The sequence below is a fragment of the Callorhinus ursinus genome, unplaced genomic scaffold (genome assembly GCF_003265705.2).
Source record: "Callorhinus ursinus isolate GAN/ISIS: 27379988/994484 unplaced genomic scaffold, GSC_fseal_2.0 scaffold19, whole genome shotgun sequence".
Lineage (NCBI taxonomy): Eukaryota > Metazoa > Chordata > Mammalia > Carnivora > Otariidae > Callorhinus > Callorhinus ursinus.
In genome coordinates this window covers 10,672,332-10,682,914 of record NW_027397081.1, presented here as the reverse complement: position 1 = coordinate 10,682,914, position 10,583 = coordinate 10,672,332, and the positions used below count along the sequence as shown (strand labels likewise).

General features: G+C 46.5%; 1 protein-coding gene across 8 annotated transcripts in view; it reads left to right on the top strand.

Annotated features, from left to right (window-relative positions):
* The window catches only part of TMPRSS5 (transmembrane serine protease 5), a 102,106-nt gene that overhangs the window by 17,593 nt on the left and 73,930 nt on the right, over positions 1–10,583 (top strand). For 3 of the 8 annotated variants that reach the window (XR_012381504.1, XR_012381503.1, XR_012381505.1), the window contains exons 12-14: positions 283–414; positions 1,034–1,164; positions 1,829–1,949. The exons of the other annotated variants lie outside the window; for them this stretch is intronic. The gene's annotated coding sequence lies outside the window, so the exon portion shown is untranslated. The remainder of the gene's footprint in view (positions 1–282; positions 415–1,033; positions 1,165–1,828; positions 1,950–10,583) is intronic. 8 annotated transcript variants of the gene reach the window in all.

The following is a 10,583-nucleotide window of genomic DNA, read 5'->3' as shown; positions in this document are numbered from 1 at the left end:
ATGGTCATATACAAGAAACAAAGACCTGTAGTTGCCTCTGTGTGTGTGTGTGTGTGTGTGTGTGTGTGTGTGTGTGGTCATTTCCCTACAGGGGCTTCTGAATCTTAAGTCAGCCTCTCAAGACTGCTTCTGCCTGGTCCACTTTAAGATTTGTGGGGCTTAGGGCAGGAGTGTGGGTGGAAGGCCATATACCACCTGTCTAAAGAGTTAAAAGTAAGACATCAAACTAGCAAATAATTAAATTAAAAATGTCTTGCCATGACCAAATAAACCTTCTTAAAGATGTGGAAGACCAGATTCAAATCCTTGGATTCTTTCCTGGAGCATGGTGGGCTGGGGAGAGCCAGCATGTGGCCACTTTCCTTCCCACCTCCTGGTCCAGCCCCTCCTACACAGAGCCTTGTGGACAGCCATGTGGGCATTCCTCCTGCCTAGGGTTGTGCCCACCGGTGGGGTCTGCCCTCAGGGAAAGAGGCCTGTGCCTCAGAACCACTTGAATTCTGGGGTCTAGAAGGGGGCACAGGGACTCCGAGTGGGCACATTACCTCAGCCCTGTGAGCTTCTCCCTTGAGGGAGGGAGTGGTCAAAAAGGGCACGACAGCAGGGTCAGGCCTGGGGTGAGGCAAGTGAGGCGTGGCTCTCAGGATCACACAAGGATGGGGGGCTCCTGCCTCATCCGGTGCCGGCCCTACAGGACAGGGTCTTACAAAGTGAGCAGCCCAGAGCAGGGCCGGCTTCTCTTTCTGGTCTCTGTGGCACCTGAAATTTATTGCATCCCCTGAGTGAGACTGAGGTGAGATGGCAGAAGCAGACCCCCTCTCCCGTGTGCCCCCACTCCTCTAAAGTATGACAAAGCACCCCTGGCCACCTTCCAGGGACCGCCGCGTCAGCCCGGCTCCTCTGGCAGTCCCTGCACTCACGCTCAGTGGAGAAGTGGAATGATCCTTTAGGAGTCCCACTCATGTGGCCACTCAGAAATGAACTGAGATAAGCACAGGGAAAAATTCTAGTGTACGAATGGATTGTATTCCAGAACTCTCTAACGGAACAGAATTCATTAAAATGAAGGTGAAAGAAGATAGCAGGAGGGGAAGAATGAAGGGGAGTAAGTCGGAGGGGGAGACGAACCATGAGAGACGATGGACTCTGAAAAACAAACTGAGGGTTCTAGAGGGGAGGGGGTTGGGGGGATGGGTTAGCCTGGTGATGGGTATTTTTTTAATAAAGATTTTATTTATTTATTTGAGAGAGAGAATGAGAGAGAGAGAGAGAGAGAGCATAAGAGGGGGGAGGATCAGAGGGAGAAGCAGACTCCCCACTGAGCAGGGAGCCCGATGTGGGACTCGATCCCTAGACTCCAGGATCATGACCTGAGCCGAAGGCAGTCGCTTAACCGACTGAGCCACCCAGGCGCCCCCTGGTGATGGGTATTAAAGAGGACACGTTCTGCATGGAGCACTGGTGTTATGCTCAAACAATGAATCATGGAACACTACATCAAAAACTGATGATGTAATGTGTAGTGATTAACATAACAATAAAAAAATTAAAGAAAAAAATGAAGGTGAGTCAAAGCTAATTAGAAAAATGGATGTGTAGGGTCAGGAAATGTCTGTGGGGGAGGAGCCAGGATACAATCCACACGCAGTTAGGAGAGCTGGTATGGACAGATTGTCTTCTCGAATGCATGTGTTGAAGTCCCAACCCCCAGTGTGACCGTATTTGGAGACAGGGCCTTTGGGAGGTAGTAATTAAGGTTAAATGAGGTCTTCGCTGGTGTCCTTATAAGAAAAGGAAGAGACACCAGCGTTCTCTCTTTCCTCATAAGCACAGAGAAGAGGCCATATGAGGACGCAGTGGAAAGGTGGTCATCTGCAAGCCAGGAGGAGTGTTCTCACCAGAAACTGACCTTGATGGCACCCTGATCTTGGACTTCAGGCTTCAGAACTGTGAGAAGTAGATTTCTGTTCTTTAAGCCATGCCGTCTGTGGTATTCTGTTAACGGCAGCCCTCGCCAATTCATATCAAACTAAATCACCGTAGAAGACACTCATAAAACAGTGTCTTGTATTTACAAAAGCAAGCTCAGGGTCTTGAGCCTGATGTGGAGCCTGTGGCTTGGGTATCTGTTGCACCATGTGTGGGAGGCATTTAGGGGAGGCCAGGTCGGTGGGGAGAGAAGAGTGCTGGTCCCAGGAGCCCGGAGTCTGGGTTCTGATCTGGTCTTTGTCGCTTGTTATTGAGCCCAGCTGTCTCTAGACTTTGCTGAGTTCCTCTTTTCTCCTCTATGTAATGGGACTAATAAAATATGTCCTGCATAACCCATGGAGTAGATGGGAAAACCAAGTCAAATTAAATAACAAGAAGGCTTTGGCGATTGCAGAGAGCTAGGCAAATGGAAAAGGTTATGGCTTCCAATCCATGTTGGCACATCTGCCCGTTGTCATGTTTATCTAGTCAAACCCCATTTACCGGATGTCTCCTTGGTGTCATGCCCCATTTAAGCCTGGAGCACCCAGAACTGAATAAAATAGCATTGTCTTCAAGGGGTTCACGATCTGGTTGCGGACAAGCACTAAAAACTCCTTATATTTGTTATTTGCTGAGAGAGCACAAATGGGAACTATTTTGAAAGACTTTGCTACAATTACTTTACAACCATTTATGGATAGATGCTTGTTGCCAGAAAGAACTGATGTGGTAAATGTAGAAATTTCCCACCTACTATCAGCATGTAAGGTTTTAAGAAAGCCAGTGGAGGCAAATGATGTTTCGATCATAACCTCAGGAGTGTGGTTTCCATACCAACATATTTGTGCAGACTAGAAAGCCCAAAACAAAATGCTGCCTCTGATTCACAAGAAGGCAAGCCTTGGTTGAATCACGTTTTTAGTAGAAAAGACTAAGCCTCCCAGCCCCCACAGTGCCCTGCCTAATTGTCTGTCTTTATTATCTTGACAGAGCACATAACAGAATAGTCTGGAACATAGCTTAATCTGGAAGGTCTTGCACACTTCTAGGAGGTGGGCAGCGTGGCACGAGAGGCTGTGTTTAGTTTTGTGTCTGCCTTGTCGGGATGGTCACCATGAAGGATCCAGTCCTCCCTGATCTGTTCTGCTCACCTCTGCCTACCCCCTCCTCCCTCCCCGCGTCCTCCCTTCTCCCGTCTCCCCGTCGGCCTTTCCTTTGTTTTTGTTACCTGCCTGTTGTGTGCCAGAATGTAGAGATAAATATCTCACTATTTCAGCGGAAACTCCTAGTCAGACAGGGAGCTCAGAGATGTACACCAACCATTTCAGTACAGGACCCGGGGTAAGATGCTACGGGAGCATTGGATAAGGCATGAGCCTGGGTAAAGAGACTGTGCTTGAGTTGGGCCTTGACTGATGCATGTGGGAACTGAATTGGCTGGACGCGGGGATATGGCTAGGAGGGGAAGAGAGAGCAAGAGCCTTTGGGACCGAGGGAACAGCAATACCTGATATTTCTTGGGCAACGGCAAATGGTCTTGTGCTAGTTGTTCTTCGATTGCAGACCCAGAACAGGGTCTGATACCAGTGACTATGTGGCAGCCAAGCCAAGGAGTCCTCACTTTGTCTCATGGGAAGTGGGGAGGGAGCCTCTGAGACTCCTGAAGTGGGAGAGAGTCACAGTCATATATAATGAGGGTATATGTGTCAAATGGAGAGATTATTCTGGAAGAGACATGCAGGTGGGCTTTGAGGGGCACTAACCATTAGTGTAAGGTTTCAAACTGCTTTAAAGATAAAAATCTTCATTTGGAGCTCTTAAATTTGTGGCACACAGCAGTGTTTTATTAGCATGCATTTATTTTATAATTCCAAATTGGCAATACCTACTTAATACGAAATCAATCAGTGTGAACAGTGATGTCATTTTGATGAGTATAAGAAGTTGAAGTCAGGGGCTATGCATCAAATTACAGAGTTATATTAGTGAATATAACAGATCCAGTTTATTTCCGGATTTTGGTTTTGGCTGCAGAGCGCCAAGGAATCCTGACTTATTCGGTGAGGTTGCTGGTAATAGCAATGGGTTTTGCACAGCTTGACTTTCAGTCTCAGGACACGCCTTAATTAAAAGAGGAAAACTGCATTCAGAGGCCTGTATAAAAATGAATTGATTCTGTAAGCTAGGTTAATTGGCTGGTGGTCCCCAAGTACCAAAACTGGGTATATAACACATTTTAATTATGGTTTAGATGGCTAAAATATGTTTTAAATGAGATTTAAATCAATTATTTGAGAAACCCCAAGCCACATATGGAAACTGAAGACATACGAGATTATTCCTCCTCTGAGTGAAGGGTATTAAGTGTCTTATTTGTGTTGGTCATTCACCGGGTGACAGCAGCTGGTCCTCCCATGGCCAAAGTTGCACAATTAGGCTTACATTAATACACATTTCTTCAGTTGGATGTTGACAGGCACTTCTCTCAAAACTGGTTGAGCGGGAAGGTGGGGTGGGTACATTGGGTTTGTCTTTCCTTTGGACAGCATGTGACATCTGTATAATCTTGGTACTTGTCTCATCTGTGATTTGTGGGCATTGGGAGAACCCAAGCGAAATGTCAGTTTATCGAAAGACCTCATGTCCGTTTGGAAACTTCTACCCATGTACACTACGGAACTTCCCCGAAGCACAGAAGCCCCCCAAAAGGAAACTGGTACCAGCTCGTTTTACTGAACGCCTGCTGTGTACTAGGCACGTTTCATGCACCTTATGTGTATCGACACTCTTCACCTTTGTAACAATCCTATGAGATGATCACTATCATTATCCCCATTGAGGCACAAAGAGGTGATGTGTCTTGCCCAAGGTCAGAGAGCTAGTAGGTGGCAGAGCTGGGCTTTGAATCCATAGTCTGTCCTTAGAGCCTGCATACCAGTCACTGTGCTGTCTTGTCCTCTTCAAGGTGAGAGTTTGCGTTAGACCCCTGAGCTCAAATACCTTTTAATTGGAATGAACATTGCCTTTGTCCGACGCTTAACCAACTGAGCCACCCAGGCACCCCGAACAAAGTTTCTTCTCCTGATGTTCAGGATGGGCTTTTAGCAGAAATTGTGCAATATGCAGTATAGGTGGGGAAAGGGACTTAACATATGTGTGAACTTTGTTGAAATGTATTCTTTGGAGATGGGTTTGGGCCCTATCATGAAGCATCAGGTATCATGGAGTCAGGAAACTGTCCTAGGGGGTCGGTGAGCCAGGCAGCCTCTGTCTCCCTGTTAATTGCAGGATCCAAGATACCAAGTTACTGGGTGGGACAGACCCAGTACAGAAAGGGTGGTGGGATGCTGAGAATTTGGGTAAGGGGTGGTCCTGGCTCCCAGGTCCTCCTCAGGTCCACCCTTTTCTGGCATTGGTCCTTCCAAGTAAAGAGAAGCAGCCCATTAAGCCTCCACCAAAGGTAAGAGCTTGAGAAGCTTAAGAGCAGATTGTAATGAAAGTGAGTTGGCAAAGCGGCTAAATTGATAGGAAACAGCAGGGTGGGGACAGCCATTGCAAAACCAGTCTATTAAGACAAGGTCCTGAGAGGCCAGGCTGGATTTTCTAGAGAACAAATGCCAAGCTGAGCAGACTGAATAAATGAAGACACGTCAGTCAGGGCTGCATGCATTGGCAGGAGCAGCACACACTAGAAGCAGGTCATGGTCAGGGTGGCAGCTGACCTGTTGGCTGGGTCTCAAAGCTGAATTTGGAAAGAGTTTATTTCAGGATGAACAAAAGGAATCTCCCACTAGGAGAGCTTGTTATCTCTGGTGTTCACAGCAGAGAATGAAAATCACATCAAGGAAGGATTTAAATGAGTTCTTGGAGCATGGAGAGCAAAAGGACTAGTGAGGGGAATAGAGAAGTTCACGGGAGCTGCTTGACCTTGTGGGATCACCACTGGGAAGTTCAGCAGCCTTCCCGGACTCCTGGTGGCCTTGCGCACCCAAGTGAGCATAAGTCATGATTGCCACGTGACCCTCGAGGGCCTCTGCTCAGGTTCCAGTGTTCTGTACCCATTCCCCGGGGTTAGTCTGAGCGTTATGTTCAGAGATCTCATGCCCCTGCTCACAGCCCACACACCTCCAGGTGTCAACTCCCAGAGAGTGTGCTGAGCTCAGCCCTCTCCATGAGCAAGGAGCTGGTTCCAACCTAACCGCGGCTCTGAGAATGAGTGTGTCGTCTCTTTCCATGTGGCCAGACCACTGCTCCTAGTTGAAAAGAGCAGGGAGGGAACCAGTGCTTTTGGGACACTTCCTTTGTATCAGGCGCTGAGCCAGACGTATGAACTACACAGTTCAGTACCGGCTCCCTTCACTTGGTCCTCATGTTAAACCTCCACCACCTTATGATTTTTCCAGGTATACACTTCCCTGGCCCAGGTCTGTCTACAGTTCTCCAGTGTCCTCAGGATAACATCAGAACTCTTGAGTTGGGTACACACACTACAGCAAAATCCAGGTCCTCCCACTTCTCTAGTCTCACTTCCCTCACTCCACCTCTTGGAACCTCTTCGGTGTGCAGCCACTTGCAGCTTTTGGTATGTTCTGTCATGGCTGCCGTGCCCCTGCCACATGGGGCTCTTCCTTCATGACAGGAGGATGGGATTCGCAGGGGAACCACAGTCATCAGTGGTTCCTCTCAACCCTGGCTGTGTGTTAGACTCACCACAGCAATCACCCTAAAATATAATCATCCTAAAAAATAAAGATCACCCTAAAAATACCAGTGATGGGCCTATTTCAGAAATTCTGATTTCATTGCTCTGGGCTGGGGCTCAGATTTAAAACTTTTTTTGAAAGCTCCCCTATTGATTCTAATGTTGAGGATTGATAAACGATGTGATCAAAGCTGCTGAAGACTGAGTGAGCTGGTTTTGCATGTAGGCCTACCATTGAGGTAGGAGTAGAGGTGGAATTGTCTCAGAATTGACCAAGTCAATCCTGAACATTCTCATCCCAGGTTAAGGGAATAAGGGACATAGCCTGGGGGAGGACAGCTCACTCTCCTGCTTCTACAATCTTGAGTTTATGTTGAAATCAGCACAGTGCAGCTCTGATCAGCTAGAAAACCAAAGTGGGGACCTACAATAATGCTAAGATAGGTCTGGATCTAGGATATTCTGGATCCTTCCACTCATTGAGGGGCTCAAGTTCATTGCCCTTACCACATGCAATGCTCCCCTCTCTATCTCCTTCTTCCACACTTCCACCCTAAGCCAGTGATGGAGATACACAGAGTCCTGTGACCAGGAGTGAGGCTTCCTCAGTCTTAGCTGCATGCAGGTGGGCTCATAGAGGGTGAATGTCTCACCTTGCCAAGTTCCAGGCATGTGTGTCTCTCTAATTCTACCTGGACTTTTCCCCACTAGGTCCAAGCAGAGACCTCCCTCAGCCTGTAGACCTATGGTTCTTTAGCATGTATCCGAATCACCTGGAGGGATTGTTAAATGCAGTTTCTGATTCTGTAGGATGGGGTGGGGTGGATTTGAGAATTTGCATCTCTAACAAATTCCCAGGTGGTGCTGATGCTGCTGGTCCTGGCAGCACATTTTGAGAATTTCCGCTTTGAAGAACAGGTCCTTTCAGACTGGATTCTCTGGGTATTAACCCAACTTAGGGAGTATCAAACCCTGGCATACTCCTGGAAATCCAGGATATAAAGCTGTGCACTGCCCTCGCCTCACAGAAATCACCATACCAAACATTTTCCAGCTTCCTCTAGCATCTCCTTTAACCACTACAAAATACAATCCTTGTCCTTCTGAATATTGACTATTTCTTTTCTCCTGCTTCTCAGCTTTTTCCTCTTTTCTGGCTCTCGTTTTCTATCTTTTCAAACATTCCAGGCTGTTTTATGACTTGGCTGTGCCATTGCATGTGCTGAAATCTGTGCCCGGGATTTCCTTCCCTTTTCTCTGTCTGGCTGTTTTATTAGCCTCTTTTGGTTAGAAGGAGTTGCTACTCAGTCGAATTACTTCATTTTATAGGGACTTTATTTTAAAGATCCCGAGAGAGGCTGAACAGATCTCAGGAAGAGCAGAAACAGGTGGGTGGTTCTGATTTCAAGGTGTCTGAAGGGACATCAGCAGCAGAAATTTGTGTGCGTTTCCTCTGATGTTTGGCCACTAAGTGACTCAGCAACTCGGTGTATCTACTCCTTATTCTTCTTTCTACCAACTAACATGCCTCCCCGATACTCTGTGTTTTTCATTCACTTTATAGCTTCTGTTTGCTCTTCCTCATCTTGTTCAGTTTCTGTTTCCTTATAACTTTGGCTTGAGCCATGGCTCATGTTCTCCCTCACTGAGATTCTTTCAAATAGGACCACTACCAGGGTGTTCAGTTTAACGCACTTCTAGAATGTTGGAGGAGGGACCTCCAAAAATCTTCTTCATAAAAGCGATGAGAACACTGGCAAAAATAGTCAAAATCAACTATTCTAGAATTCTGGAATATAACTAAGATACACAACAATTTGAGGATAATTTACTCAAGAAGTGGCCAAATGTCAGCAAGAACACCATGTTTTTATAGTATTTTATCTTGTCCTATTCCCATCCCCCCTCTCCCCAGCACCACAGGAATCTCGGAAACCAGCAGCCTCACAACTATGTTTTCTGTGAAAACCAGCATCTTAGTAGCCACAGAAGAGGGCAGAATGGGTTCGGACTCTCCAAAATACCCTATGCCCAAAGAAGTGTTACTGTTTGAGTCATATGGAAGCTCCCTGGAAGAGAACCATTCTCAAGGCTTGTCTTTATTTGACCCAACTCAGGGTTCAGACCTGTGGGACACTATCAAGTCACCAACATTTACATAAATGGAGTCCCAGAAGGAGAGGAATGAGAGAAAGAGACAGAGAGAAAATCTAAAGGAATAATGGCTAAAAACAAATTTGACTAAAAACATTAATCTATCCATACACCAGTCTGACAAACTCCAAGAAGGACAATCTCCAAGAGAGTCACACCTAGATGCATTATAGTCAAATGATCAAAAGCCAAAGACAGAATCTTGAAAGTGGGAAGAGAGAAGTGACTCATCATTTACAAGGGATCTCCATGGGGTTAACAGCCGACTTCTCATGAGAACCCGTGGAGGTCAGAAGGCAGTGGGATTCCACTTTCAGAGTCCTGAAAGAGAGATTGCCAGCCAAGAAGTTTATATCCAGCACAAGTATCCTTAAAAAAAAAATGAAGGTGAATTTAAGACATTTCCAATCATGTCTTCTTTTGACTTCTTCAGGTGCTTTAAAATATGATCTCTTTTAGCGTTGACTCCACTCTAGTATTCTATACACTGCCACCTGCAGGGAGGATACATGAAGGACACACAGGTGGAGGAAGTTGGAAAGTCCCTTGTCTTGGATGGTTGAAGACTAACCTGAAAGAATATGATGTCACCACATCCATCAGAATCAAGAGAAGACATTGATAAGAAGGACCTGTTGGCATGGTGGAACCATTATCTCTAAAGCCATTGGAAGAGATGGCCCAGCCTTCCCCAGAGGGTGGTGTGACATGTGGTATGGAGCTTGCAGAAAGCAGAGATGCCAATGGTGGGGGAGCATGGGTGACCCCACTGTCCTTGGGTGCTGTAGACTGAAGAGAGTACCATGGATGAACACAGATGGATGAGAGCTGACACATGAGCCCAAGGATTGGTGATGGACCTTTGGTAGGCTGAAGCCCCGAACTCATCTTGTGTCTGACGGAAGTGAATGTCACCAAAAGAAATACGACAATACCATCCTGATCACCTAACCTTCTGTAATCCCATGAAAGAAATACTGCCTTGGCTAACAGAAGCAATCCTCTTACCAGGCTGCCCTCCTGGAACCAGGACCCACCTATGAGGGCCTGTGACAACCTCATTGCTCTGAGTCTAGAGCTGTCAGGGAATCTGTTAATCCCACATATGAGGTAGAAGGTCTGTGAGGTCCCCAAAGGGAAGAAACAGAGAACAGGGCTTTTGCCAGTCCTAGTCCAGGCTTGGGGTGCTCCATCTAGATGATACTGCTAGCCTCCCTCACCACAGGTCTTAGGCATGAGAGAGGAAGTACTGGCCCCTTGAGGTGTGAGGCCCAGCCAAGACAGGAGCCTGCTCGCTCTGATCTTAGGGTGCTACTGTTCTCAAATTCACTTCTCCCTGCTAGCTACCTTGATGGTTAAGTGTTTCTTGGTTTAAACAATTTCAGAGAGGGAATCTGGTTGTCCTAGCTAATCACTTTTGCTCTATCCCAGTAGTACTCAGAGTATGGTCTGAGGACCTCTTGGGTCTGAGACTCCTTCAGGGGATCTGTATGGTTAAAACTCTTTTCATGATAATACTAAGATTTCATTCACCCTTTCCGTAGTGTTGACGCTTCAAAAACAGTGGTGGCTAAAACTGCTGGTGCCTTGGCACAGGTCAAGACAATGCCACCAAACTGTTGTAGTGGTTTCTCACCATATTTTTCACTACCATGTAGTCACATTTGAAAAAAAAAATCCAGTTTCACTAAAGAGTATCTTTGATGAAGAGTAGAGTACTAATTTCATTAAATTTTGACTTTTGAGACAAGATATG